This window comes from Mesoplodon bidens, assembly GCF_964165515.1.
Source record: "Mesoplodon bidens genome assembly, chromosome: 1".
In the NCBI taxonomy this organism is placed as follows: Eukaryota; Metazoa; Chordata; class Mammalia; order Artiodactyla; family Ziphiidae; genus Mesoplodon; species Mesoplodon bidens.
In genome coordinates, this window is record NC_138176.1 from 37,166,207 (window position 1) to 37,179,995 (window position 13,789).

General features: G+C 41.3%; 1 protein-coding gene and 1 pseudogene across 2 annotated transcripts in view; both read left to right on the forward strand.

The window, feature by feature from the left end:
- The window catches only part of HTR7 (5-hydroxytryptamine receptor 7), a 91,716-nt gene that overhangs the window by 18,182 nt on the left and 59,745 nt on the right, over window positions 1–13,789 (forward strand). The window lies entirely within an intron of this gene.
- Window positions 10,252–11,257, forward strand: LOC308620028 (heterogeneous nuclear ribonucleoprotein A1-like; annotated as a pseudogene). The gene has a single exon. The product of its transcript is annotated as a heterogeneous nuclear ribonucleoprotein A1-like (transcript).

Consider the following 13,789-nt stretch of genomic DNA (forward strand, 5'->3'; position numbering starts at 1 on the left):
TCCATTGTATATATGTGCCACATCTTCTTTATGCATTCATCCGATGATGGACACTTAGGTTGTTTCCATCTCCGGGCTATTGTAAATAGGGCTGCTATGAACATTGTGGTACATGACTCTTTTTGAATTATGGTTTTCTCAGGGTATATGCCTAGTAGTGGGATTGCTGGGTCATATGGTAGTTCTATTTGTAGTTTTTTAAGGAACCTCCATACTGTTCTCCATAGTGGCTGTACCAATTCACATTCCCACCAGCAGTGCAAGAGTGTTCCCTTTTTTCCACACCCTCTCCAGCATTTATTGTTTCTAGATTTTTTGATGATGGCCATTCTGACTGGTGTGAGATGATATCTCATTGTAGTTTTGATTTGCATTTCTCTAATGATTAATGATGTTGAGCATTCTTTCATGTGTTTGTTGGCAGTCTGTATATCTTCTGTGGAGAAATGTCTATTTAGGTCTTCTGCCGATTTTTGGATTGGGTTGTTTGTTTTTTTGTTATTGAGCTGCATGAGCTGCTTTTAAAGTTTGGAGATTAATCCTTTGTCAGTTGCTTCATTTGCAAATATTTTCTCCCATTCTAAGGGTTGTCTTGTGGTCTTATTTATGGTTTCCTTTGCTGTGCAAAAGCTTTTAAGTTTCATTAGGTCCCATGTGTTTATTTTTGTCTTTATTTCCGTTTATCTAGGAGGTGGGTCCAGAAGGATCTTGCTGTGATTTATGTCATAGAGTGTTCTGCCTATGTTTTCCCCTAGGAGTTTGATAGTGTCTGGCCTTACATTTAGGTCTTTAATCCATTTTGAGCTTATTTTTGTGTATGGTGTTAGGGAGTGATCTAATCTCATACTTTTACATGTCCCTGTCCAGTTTTCCCAGCACCACTTATTGAAGAGACTGTCCTTTCTCCACTGTACATTCCTGCCTCCTTTATCAAAGATAAGGTGACCATATGTGCGTGGGTTTATCTCTGGGCTTCCTATCCTGTTCCATTGATCTATCTTTCTGTTTTTGTGCCAGTACCATACTGTCTTGACTACTGTAGCTTTGTAGTATAGTCTGAAGTCAGGGAGCCTGATTCCTCCAGCTCCATTTTTCGTTCTCAAGATTGCTTTGGCTATTCGGGGTCTTTTGTGTTTCCATACAAATTGTGAAATTTTTTGTTCTAGTTCTGTGAAAAATGCCAGTGGTAGTTTGATAGGGATTGCATTGAATCTGTAGATTGCTTTGGGTAGTAGAGTCATTTGCACAATGTTGATTCTTCCAATCCAAGAACATGATATATCTCTCCATCTGTTTGTATCATCTTTAATTTCTTTCATCAGTGTCTTATAATTTTCTGCATACAGGTCTTTTTCCTCCTTAGGTAGGTTTATTCCTAGATATTTTATTCTTTTTGTTGCAATGGTAAATGGGAGTGTTTTCTTGATTTCACTTTCAGATTTTTCATCATTAGTATATAGGAATGCCAGAGATTTCTGTGCATTAATTTTGTATCCTGCTACTTTACCAAATTCATTGATTAGCTCTAGTAGTTTTCTGGTAGCATCTTTAGGATTCTCTATGTATAGTATCATGTCATCTGCAAACAGTGACAGCTTTACTTCTTCTTTTCTGATTTGGATTCCTTTTATTTCCTTTTCTTCTCTGATTGCTGTGGCTAAAACTTCCAAAACTATGTTGAATAAGAGTGGTGAGAGTGGGCAGCCTTGTCTTGTTCCTGATCTTAGTGGAAATGGTTTCAGTTTTTCACCATTGAGGATGATGCTGGCTGTGGGTTTCTCATATATGGCCTTTATTATGTTGAGGAAAGTTCCCTCTGTGCCTACTTTCTGCAGGGTTTTTATCATAAATGGGTGTTGAATTTTGTCGAAAGCTTTCTCTGCATCTATTGAGATGATCATATGATTTTTCTCCTTCAATTTGTTAATATGGTGTATCATGTTGATCGATTTGCGTATATTGAAGAATCCTTGCATTCCTGGAATAAACCCCACTTGATCATGGTGTCTGATCCTTTTAATGTGCTGTTGGATTCTGTTTGCTAGTATTTTGTTGAGGATTTTTGCATCTATGTTCATCAGTGATATTGGCCTGTAGTTTTCTTTCTTTGTGACATCCTTTTCTGCTTTTGGTATCAGAGTGATGGTGGCCTCTTATAATGAGCTTTGGAGTGTTCTTCCCTCTGCTATATTTTGGAAGAGTTTGAGAAGGATAGCTGTTAGCTCTTCTCTAAATGTTTGATAGAATTCACCTGTGAAGCCATCTGGTCCTGGGCTTTTGTTTGTTGGAAGATTTTTTTATCACAGTTTCAATTACAGTGCTTGTGATTGGTCTGTTCTTATTTTCTATTTCTTCCTGGTTCAGTCTCGGAAGGTTGTGCTTTTCTAAGAATGTGTCCATTTCTTCCAGGTTGTCCATTTTATTGGCATAGAGTTGCTTGTAATAATCTCTCATGATCTTTTGTATTTCTGCAGTGCCAGTTGTTACTTCTCCTTTTTCATTTCTAATTCTATTGATTTGAGTCTTCTCCCTTTTTTTCTTGATGAGTCTAATGGTTTATCAATTTTGTTTATCTTCTCAAAGAACCAGCTTTTAGTTTTATTGATCTTTGCTATCATTTCCTTCATTTCTTTTTCATTTCTTTCTGATCTGATTTTTATGATTTCTTTCCTTCTGCTAACTTTGGGATGTTTTTGTTCTTCTTTCTCTAATTGCTTTAGGTGCAAGGTTAGGTTGTTTATTCGAGATTTTGCCTGTTTCTTAAGGTGGGATTGTATTGCTATAAACTTCCCTTTTAGAACTGCTTTTGCTGCATCCCATAGGTTTTGGGTCGTCATGTCTCCATTGTCATTTGTTTCTAGGTATTTTTTAATTTCCTCTTTGATTTCTTCAGTGATCACTTCGTTATTATGTAGTGTATTGTTTAGCCTCCATGTGTTTGTATTTTTTACAGATCTTTTCTTGTAATTGATATCTAGTCTCATAGCATTGTGGTCGGAAAAGATACTTGATACAATTTCAATTTTGTTAAATTTACCAAGGCTTGATTTGTGACCCAAGATATGATCTATCCTGGAGAATGTTCCATGAGCATTTGAGAAAAATGTGTATTCTGTTGTTTTTGGATGGAATGTCCTATAAATATCAATTAAGTCCATCTTGTTTAATGTATCATTTAAAGCTTGTGTTTCCTTATTTATTTTCATTTTGGAAGATCTGTCCATTGGTGAAAGTGGGGTGTTAAAGTCCCCTACTATGAATGTGTTACTGTCGATTTCCCCTTTTATGGCTGTTAGTATTTGCCTTATGTATTGAGGTGCTCCTATGTTGGGTGCATCAATATTTACAATTGTTATATCTTCTTCTTGGATCGATCCCTTGATCATTGTGTAGTGTCCTTCTTTGTCTCTTCTAGTAGTCTTTATTTTAAAGTCTATTTTGTCTGATATGAGAATTGCTACTCCAGCTTTCTTTTGGTTTCCATTTGCATGGAATATCTTTTTCCATCCCCTTACTTTCAGTCTGTATGTGTCTCTAGGTCTGTAGTGGGTCTCTTTTAGATAGCATATATATGGGTCTTGTTTTTGTATCCATTCAGCCAATCTGTGTCTTTTGGTGGGAGCATTTAGTCCATTTACATTTAAGGTAATTATCGATATGTATGTTCCTGTTGCCATTTTCTTAATTGTTTTGGGTTCGTTATTGTAGGTCTTTTCCTTCTGTTGTGTTTGTTGCCTAGAGAAGTTCCTTTAGCATTTGTTGTAAAGCTGGTTTAGTGGTGCTGAACTCTCTCAGCTTTTGCTTGTCTGTAAACGTTTTAATTTCTCCATCAAATCTGAATGAGATTCTTGCTGGGTAGAGTAATCTTGGTTGCAGGTTCTTCTCCTTCATCACTTTAAATATGTCCCTCCAGTCCCTTCTGGCTTGCAGAGTTTCTGCTGAAAGGTCAGCCGTTAACCTTATGGGGATTCCCTTGTGTGTTATTTGTTGTTTTTCCCTTGCTGCTTTTAATATATTTTCTTTGTATTTAATTTTTGACAGTTTGATTAATATGTGTCTTGGCGTATTTCTCCTTGGATTTATCCTGTATGGGACTCTCTGTGTCTCCTGGACTTGACTGACTATTTCCTTTCCCATATTAGGGAAATTTTCAACTATAATCTCTTCAAATATTTTCTCAGTCCCTTTCTTTTTCTCTTCTTCTTCTGGAACCCCTATAATCCGAATGTTGGTGCCTTTAATGTTGTCCCAGAGGTCTCTGAGACTGTCCTTACTTCTTTTCATTCTTTTTTCTTTCTTCTGCTCTGCAGTAGTTATTTCCACTGTTTTATCTTCCACGTCACTTATCTGTTCTTCTGCCTCAGTTATTCTGCTATTGATCGCATCTAGAGTATTTTTCATTTCACTTATTGTGTTTTTAATCATTGCTTGATTCATCTTTAGTTCTTCTAGGTCCTTGTTAACTGTTTCTTGCATTTTGTCTATTCTATTTCCAAGATTTTGGATCATCTTTACTATCATTATTCTGAATTCTTTTCCAGGTAGACTGCCTATTTCCTCTTCATTTGTTAGGTCTGGTGGGTTTTTATCTTGCTCCTTCTCCTGCTGTGTGTTTTTCTGTCTTCTCATTTTGCTTATGTTACTGTGTTTGGGGTCTCCTTTTTGCAGGCTGCAGGTTCATAATTCCTGTTGTTTTTGGTGTCTGTCCCCAGTGGCTAAGGTTGGTTCAGTGGGTTGTGTAGGCTTCCTGGTGGAGGGGACTAGTGCCTGTGTTCTGGTGGATGAGGCTGGATCTTGTCTTTCTGGTGGGCAGGTCCACGTCTGGTGATATGTTTTGGGGTGTCTGTGGAGTTTTTATGATTTTAGGCAGCCTCTCTGCTAATGGGTGGCATTGTGTTCCTGTCTTGCTAGTTCTTTGGCATAGGGTGTCCAGCACTGTAGCTTGCTGGTTGTTGAGTGAAGCTGGGTGCTGGTGTTGAGATGGAGATCTCTGGAAGATTTTCGCCGTTTGATATTATGTGGAGCTGGGAGGTCTCTTGTGGACCAGTGTTCTGAAGTTGGCTCTCCCACCTCAGAGGCACAGCACTGACTCCTGGCTCCTCACTTTAGGATGATTTGTTGTCTATTCATGTATTCCACAGATGCAGGGTACATCAAGTTGATTGTGGAGCTTTAATCTGCTGCTTCTGAGGCTGCTGGGAGAGACTTCCCTTTCTCTTCTTTGTTCTCACAGCTCCCGGGTCTCAGCTTTGGATTTGGCCCCGCCCCTGCGTGTAGGTCACTGGAGCGCGACTGTTCTTCGCTCAGACAGGACAGGGTTAAAGGTGCAGCTGATTCGGGGGCTCTGGCTCACTCAGGCCGAGGGGAGGGAGGGGCACGGAGAGCGGGGCGAGCCTGCGGTGGCAGAGGCCAGCGTGACGTTGCACCAGCCCGAGGCGTGCCGCGCGTTCTCCTAGGGAAGCCGTCCTTGGATCCCGGGACCCTGGCAGTGACGGGCTGCACAGGCTCCCCGGAAGGGGGGCGTGGATAGTGACCTGCGCTCGCACACAGGCCTCGTCGGGGTGGCAGCAGCAGCCCCAAGATCTCAAGCCCGTCTCTGGGGTCCGCGCTTTCAGCCGCGACTCGCGCCCGTCTCTGGAGCTCCTTTAAGCAGCGCTCTTAATCCCCTCTCCTCACGCACCAGGAAACAAAGAGGGAAGAAAAAGTCTCTTGCCTCTTCGGCAGGTCCAGACTTTTTCCCGGACTCCCTCCCGGCTAGCTGTGGCGCATTAGCCCCTTGAGGCTGTGTTCACGCCGCCAGCCCCAGTCCTCTCCCTGTGCTCTGACTGAAGCCCGAGCCTCAGCTCCCAGCGCCGCCCACCCCGGCAGGCGAGCAGACAAGCCTCTCAGGCTGGTGAGTGCCGGTCGTCACCCATCCTCTGTGCGGGAATCTCTCCGCTTTGCCCTACCCAGGTATGTGGGGAGATTCTTGCCTTTTGGGAGGTCTGAGGTCTTCTGCCAGCATTCAGTAGGTGTTCTGTAGGAGTTGTTCCACGTGTAGCTGTATTTCTGGTGTATCTGTGGGGAGGAAGGTGATCTCCGCGTCTTACTCTTCCGCCATCTTCCCTGGAAGTCCATTTCTGATTTTATTGATTTGAGTCTTCTCCCTCTTTTCTTGATGAGTCTGGCTAATGGTTTATCAATTTTGTTTATCTTCTCAAGGAACCAGCTTTTAGTTTTATTGATCTTTCTATTGTTTTCTTTGTTTCTAGTCATTTATTTCTGCTCTGATCTTTATGATTTCTTTCCTTCTGATAACTTTGGGTTTTGTTTGTTCTTCTTTCTCTAGTTCCCTTAGGTGTAATGTTAGATTGTTTATTTGAGATTTTTCTTGTTTCTTGAGGTAGGCTTGTACTGCTATAAACTTCCCTCTTAGAACTGCTTTTACTGCATCCCATATGTTTTGGATCATTGTGTTTTCATTGTCATTTGTCTCTAGGTATTTTTTGATTTTCTCTTTGGTTTCTTCAGTGATCTCTTGGTTATTTAGTAACATATTGTTTAGCCTCCATGTGTTTGTGTTTCCTACATTTTTTTCCCTGTAATTGATTTCTAATCTCCTAGCATTGTGGTCAGAAAAGATGCTTGATATGATTTCAGTTTTCTTAAATTTACTGAGGCTTTATTTGTGACTCAAGATGTCATCTATCCTGGAGAACGTTTCGTGGACACTTGAGAAGAAAGTGTAATCTGTTGTTTTTGGATGGAATGCCCTATAAATATCAATTAAATCTATCTAGTCTGTTGTGTCATTTAAACCTTGTTTCCTCATTAATTTTCTGTTTGGGTGATCTGTGCATTAGTGTAAGTGAGGTGTTAAGGTCCCCCACTATTATTGTGTTACTGTCGATTTCCTCTTTCATAGCTGTTAGCAGTTGCCTTATGTATTGAGGTGCTCATATGTTGGGTGCATATATATATATAATGTTTACATCTTTTTCTTGGATCAATCCCTTGATCATTATGTAAAGTCCTTCCTTGTATCTTGTAACATTCTTTATTTTAAAGTCTATTTTATCTAATATGAGTATTGCTGCTCCAGCTTTCTTTTGATTTCCATTTTCATGGAATATCTTTTTCCATCCCCTCACTTTCTGTCTGTATGTGTCCCTAGGTCAGAAGTGGGTCTGTTGTAGACAGCATATATATGGATCTTGTTTTTGTATCCATTTAGTGAGCCTGTGTCTTTTGGTTGGAACATTTAATCCATTCATGTTTAAGGTAATTTTTTTTTTTTTGCGGTACGCGGGCTTCTCACTGCTGTGGCCTCTCCCGCTGCGGAGCACAGGCCCCAGATGCGCAGGCCCAGCGGCCATGGCTCACGGGCCCAGCCACTCCACGGCACGCGGGATCCTCCCAGACCGGGGCACGAACCTGCGTCCCCTGCATCGGCAGGCGGACCCCCAACCACTGCACCACCAGGGAAGCCCTAAGGTAATTATTGATATGTATGCTCCTCTTACCATTTTCTTAGTTGTTTTGGGCTTGTTTTTGTAGGTCCTTTTCTTCTCTTGTGTTTCCCACTTAGAGAAGTTCCTTTAGCATTTGTTGTAGAGCTGGTTTGGTGGTGCTGAATTCTCTTAGCTTTTACTTGTCTTTAAAGCTTTTGATTTTTCCATCGAATCTGAATGAAAACTTTGCCAGGTAGAGTAATCTTGGTTGTAGGTTCTTCCCTTTCATCACTTTAAATACATCATGCCACTCCCTTCTGGCTTGTAGAATTTCTGCTGAGAAACCAGCTGTTAACCTCATGGGAGTTCCCTTGTATGTTATTTGTCATTTTTCCTTTGCTGCTTTCAATAATTTTTCTTTGTCTTTAATTTTTGCCAGTGTGATTACTGTGTGTCTCAGCATGTTTCTCCTTGGGTTTATCCTGTATGGGACTCTCTGCACTTGGGTAGCTATTTCCTTTCCCATCTTAGGGAAGTTTTCGACTATAATCTCTACAAATATTTTCTTGGGTCCTTTCTCTGTCTGTTCTCCTTCTGGGACCCCTATAATGCGAATGTTGTTGCATTTAATGTTGTCCCAGAGGTCTCTTAGGCTGTCTTCATTTCTTTTCATTCTTTTTTCTTTATTCTGTTCTGCAGCAGTGAATTCCACCATTCTGTTTTCCAGGTCACTTATCCGTTCTTCTGCCTCACTTATTCTGCTGTTGTTTCCTTCTAGTATGTTTTTAATTTCAGTCATTTTATTGTTCATCTCTGTTTGTTCTTTAATTCATCTAGGTCTTTGTTAAACATTTCTTGCATCTTCTCGGTCTTTGCCTCCATTCTTTTTGTGAGGCCCTGGATCATCTTTACTATCATTATTCTGAATTCTTTTTCTAGAAGGTTGCTTATCTCCACTTCATTTAGTTGTTTTTCTGGGTTTTACCTTGCTCCTTCATCTGGTACATAGCCCTCTGCCTTTTCATTTTGTCTGTCTTCCTGTGAATGTTAGCAATTTCTTGACATAGAAAAATTGCCTTTTCTTATTATGGGAGTCCTAGGAGATTCATCTATTCACATCTTCAGTATTTATTGATTACTTAATCTTCATTTATTACTCTTTTATATCCTCAGCAAAAGCAAATAAGGCCTCTGCTGTCTTGAATCTTACATTCTAGTAAGAATAAATAGGCAAGAAACATATAAACTAAACACACACACACACACACACACTGATTTATTAGTAATAAGTGCCACATGGAGAATTAAAACAGTGATGTGTTAGAGTGGTTGATCATGGAAGGCCTGTCTGAGGAGGTGACATATACATCATGATGTAAATAACATGATGGAGCTGGCTATGTGAAGATTAGGAGGAAGAACATTCCAGGCAAAGGCAGCAGCTGGTGCAAAGGCCCTGGGCCAGTGTGATTGGAGTAGAGAGATAAAAGGAAAGCCCAGAAGGAGATGAGAGAAGAGCAGTGGTCACAACTCATTTTGGGATTTGGGGCAGGTAAAGAGATTGAATTTTATTCTAAATGCAGTGGAGGCCTTGGAGAGTTTGAAGTCTTGGGTGACATGATCTGGTTTGTAATCTTAATAGTTCCTTGTGGTTACTTTGTGGAGAATGAAATCGTGAGGAGTGTGAGTGAAAGCTGGGAGACCGATGGGAAGGCTTCTGTTGTTGTTAAGATAAAAGATGATTGAGAGGAGTGAAGATGGAGCAAAGTGGAGGGGTTCAAGATACTTCTGGGAGGCACACTGGCAGGACTAACTGAGGGATTGGATCTGGTTGGTGAGGGACAGAGAAGAAAAAAGGATGACTATATGCTTTGGGCTCAAGCAACTCAGTTGATGGTTATGCTGTGGATCAAATAAGAGAGTAGCAGAACTGGTGGTGAAAATCAAGAGTTCTATCTTGGTTTTTTAAAAAATTTTATTTTATTGATATATAGTTGATTTACAATGTCATATTAATTTCTGCTGTACAGCAAAATAATTCACTTATATATATATAATACATACACACACACACATTCTTTTCCATTATGGTTTATCACAGGATATTGAATATAGTTCCCTGTGCTATACAGTGGAACTTTGTCATTTATCAATTCTATATATAATATTTTGTATCTGCTAACCCCAAACTCTCAATCCTTCCCTCCCCCCACCCTTGGCAACCACAAGTCTGTTCTCTATGTCTGTTTTGTAGATAAATTCATTTGTGTCATATTTTAGATTCCACCTATAAGTGATATCATTTGGTATTTGTCTTTCTCTTTCTTACTTCACTTAGTATGCTAATCTCTAGGTCCATCCATGTTGCTGCATATGGCATTATTTCATTCTTTTTTTATGGCTGAGCACTACATTCCATTGTATATATGTACCACATCTTCTTTATCCATTCATCTGTTGATAGACATTTAGGTTGCTTCCATGTCTTGGCTATTGTGAATAGTGCTGCTCTGAATATAGGGGTGCACGTATCTTTTTGAATTATAATTTTGTCTGGATATATGCCCAGGAGTGGGATTGCTGGATCATGTGACAACTCTATTTTTAGTTTTATTTTTGAGGAACCTCCATACTGTTCTCCATAATGGCTGCACCAATTTACATTCCTACCAACAGTGTAAGAGGGTTCCCTTTTCTCCACACCCTCTCCAGTATTTGTTATTTGTAGACTTTTTAATGATGGCCATTCTGCTTTCTGCCCATGGATGCTGCCGAGTAAGCATCGTTGACATCTCCCCCCACCACCCGCTCCACTGCCGTCATGTCTAAGTCAGAGTCTCCCAAAGAGCCCGAACAGCTGCAGAAGCTCTTCATCAGAAGTTTGAGCTTTGAAACAAGCAATGACAGTCTGAGGAGCCATTGTGAGCAGTGGGGAGTGCTCACAGACTGTGTGGTAATGAGGGATCCAAGCACCAGGCACTCCAGAGGCTTCCGGGTTGTCACGTATGCCACTGTGGAGCAGGTGGATGAGGCCATGAAGGCAAGGCCACAAGAGGTGGATGGAAGAGTTGGGGAACAAAAGAGGGCTGTCTCAAGGGAAGATTCTCAAAGACCTGGTGCCCCCTTAACTGTGAAAAAGATTTTTGTTGGTGATTCTCAAAGACCTGGTGCCCACTTAACTGTGAAAAAGATTTTCGTTGGTGGCATTAAAGAAGACACTGAAGAACATCACCTAAGAGATTATTTTGAACAGTATGGAAGTGACTGAAATCATGACTGACCAAGGCAGTGGCAAAAAGAGAGGCTTTGCTTTCGTAACCTTTGATGACCATGACTCCGTAGACAGGATTGTCATCCTGAAATACCACACTGTGAATGGCCACAGCTGTGAAGTAAGGAAAGCCCTATCTCAGCAAGAGATGGCTAGTGCCTCATCCAGCCAGAGAGGTCGAAGTGGTTATGGAAGCTTTGGTGGTGATCGTGGAGGGGGTTTTGGTGGGAATGACAGCTTTGGTTGTGGAGGGAACTTCAGTGGTCGAACTGGCTCTGGTGGCAGCCACGGTGGTGGTGTCTATGGTGGCAGTGGGGATGGCTCTAACGGCTTTGGTAATGATGGGAGCATTTTTGGAGGTGGTGGAGGCTACAATGATTTTGGCATTTACAACAATCAATCTTCAAATTTTGAACCCATAAGAGGAGGAAACTTTGGAGGCAGAAGTGCTGGCCCCTATGGTGGTGGAGGTCAGTACTTTGCCAAACCATGAAACCAAGGTGGCTATGGCTGTTCCAGCAGCAGCAGGAGCTATGGAAGTGGCAGGAGGTTTTGATTACCACCAGGAAACAAAGCTTAGCAGGAGAGGAGAGCCAGAGAAGTGACAGGGAAGCTACAGGTTTGTGAACTCAGCCAAGCACAGTGGTGGCAGGGCCTAGCTGCTACAAAAGAAGACATGGTTTAAACAATACTCATGTGTATGGGCAAAAACACTCGAGGACTGTATTTGTGACTAATTGTATAACAGGTTATTTTAGTTTCTGTTCTGTGGAAAGGGTTAAGCATTCCAACAAAGGGTCTTAATGTAGATTTTTTTTTTTTGCACCCATGGTGTTGATTGTTAAATGTAATAGTCTGATCATGATGCTGAATAAATGTGTCTTTTAAAAAAAAGAAATGATGGCCATTCTGACTCATTGTTGTTTTGATTTGCATTTCCAAGAGTTCTATTTTGAATGCTAAGTTTGATATCATTAGACATTTGGATATAAGAGCCTCGGATTCCAGAGAGAAGTCAGGACTGGAGATACAAATTTGGGCATCATTGGAAATGATATTTAAAGCCATAGGGTGGGGTCCAGCTACCTGTCCTTAGCAAGATAAAATGTTTAGAGGTCAAGAGAAGAAGAAGAGCCAGCAAAGTTTAAAAAGGAATGGGCAGTGAAATAGGAACACCTGGAGAGTGCTATCACGGAAATTAAGGGAAATGTTTTGACAAGGATAGAATATCAACTGTGTCAAACGCTGCTGTAAGATAAAGCTAGAAAAATGGCCAATGAATTGGGTGGCCTTGAAGTCACTGGTGATCTTGAGAAGAGAGGTTTCAGTGAAACAGTGGAATGGAAACCCCGGTGGAGAGAGGTGAGGAGAGATTGGGAGGAAGGAAGGAGAGGCATTGACTAGAAACAGCTCTTTCAAGAAGTTTAGCTACTCACCTGGGAGTCGCGTAACCTGCATTCCAACCCTGTATCTGCTGCATTGTACCTTCATGATAATTATTTATGTGCCTGTCTTAAATGCCATTAGAATGGGCAAGAACGTTGACTTCGATTTTCCTAGCATTTGCAGAGCTCCTGGCACACAGTAGGCGCTGAATCGTGTTTGTTTAATGAATGGATCAATGGATTAAGGAATATCCTACTAGAGTAGAAACACTTTAGGCTCAAGACTATGTCTGATTCATCTTCTTCAGGCTCATGTACACTAGTGGGGATGCAAAAATATCCCTGAATGAATAAATGAGTCTGGTAAACTTGGGAGTAGAGTGGGGGAGCTTGGTGTGGAAAGGTCAGGGATCGGGGCTGTTTAGACCAGGATTCCCGTAGGATTGGGGAAGGGCACAGAAAGCTCTGTTAAGACAGAAGCCAGGGGACAGGATACAGATTCTGTTTCTGTGACTCCTAACTGTGACCTTGCGTAGGTCACTGTACCTTAATTTCTAAACCTCGTTCCTCATGCATGGTAGAAATATCTCCATGAAGTTAATATGAGGCATAAATGAGATTATATACATGAGGAGTTTAGCCAAGGGCCTGACTCATATAAAACAACCACTGATTGAGAGCATTGTTATTATTACTAATATTAATATTAATAATAGCTGTGCCAGGGAATTCTACCAGCTAGTTCTACCAGCTAGTCAGGGCAGCTCTCTGGGACTGGAGAGTTGTTTGAATGGGAAGGTTCACTGATGCCCTTTCTGAGTCTTTTCTTCTTTCATCCTAAAAGGAAAAAGTATCCATAAATCAAGTTTGCCTTTAGGAAAAGTCTATATGGGGTCTTGATGAGGCTTCAGGGAATGCCAGCCTGCCTGCAAACCACCCTACCTGTCCAATGATGCCAGAAATAGGGGCCAAGGTCAGTTCCATGATTTACTTCAGATGCTGCTTGAGGCACATCAGGGACTTGAGTTCATTCATGCTGAGGTGCGCTCAGTGGGTCAGTCGGGAAGGATGAATGATTGGTACCTTGTATGATGTTGTAGAGAATGGGGAGGGGAGGGTTTGTGGTACACTGTCACTCCTCAGATAACATCCTAGCTGTCTCCTGCTTTTGCCCTTTCCTCTGTGTACTTCCTATGTGTCACAGGAAGTATAGGGGCTGCTTCTGTTTTCCTGCATATACCATGTCCTCCTTTGCTTCCATGTCCCAGTACATTCTGTTTCCTCTGCCTAGAATGCCCTCCTCTTTTCTGCCTATTTCCCAAGCATTCTTCATGATGCAGCGAAAGTGTCATGGTCTCCAGGAGGCTGTCCCTGACACCTTGGTCTGGCTTAGGTACTCCTCCCAGGCTCTCCCTGACCACTCTGAGCTTCCTTCTCTATTATCATCAGGCTGAAATGTAGTTGATTATATTTCTTTGTCCCCCACACATCAAGTGCTGAGGTTCGTGGGGACAGAGACATCTTATTCACCTCTGTTTGCTTCCAGCTTCTTTTGGTATGTGGAAAGTCTCAATACATATTGGCTGGAGAAGTAAATGAATGAATGAATGAATGAATGAAACTGGCAACAATTGACTATTTAATTGTATCTTGAGTATGAAGAACCTAGGGGTAAAACGAGAATAAAGACACAGACCTACTTG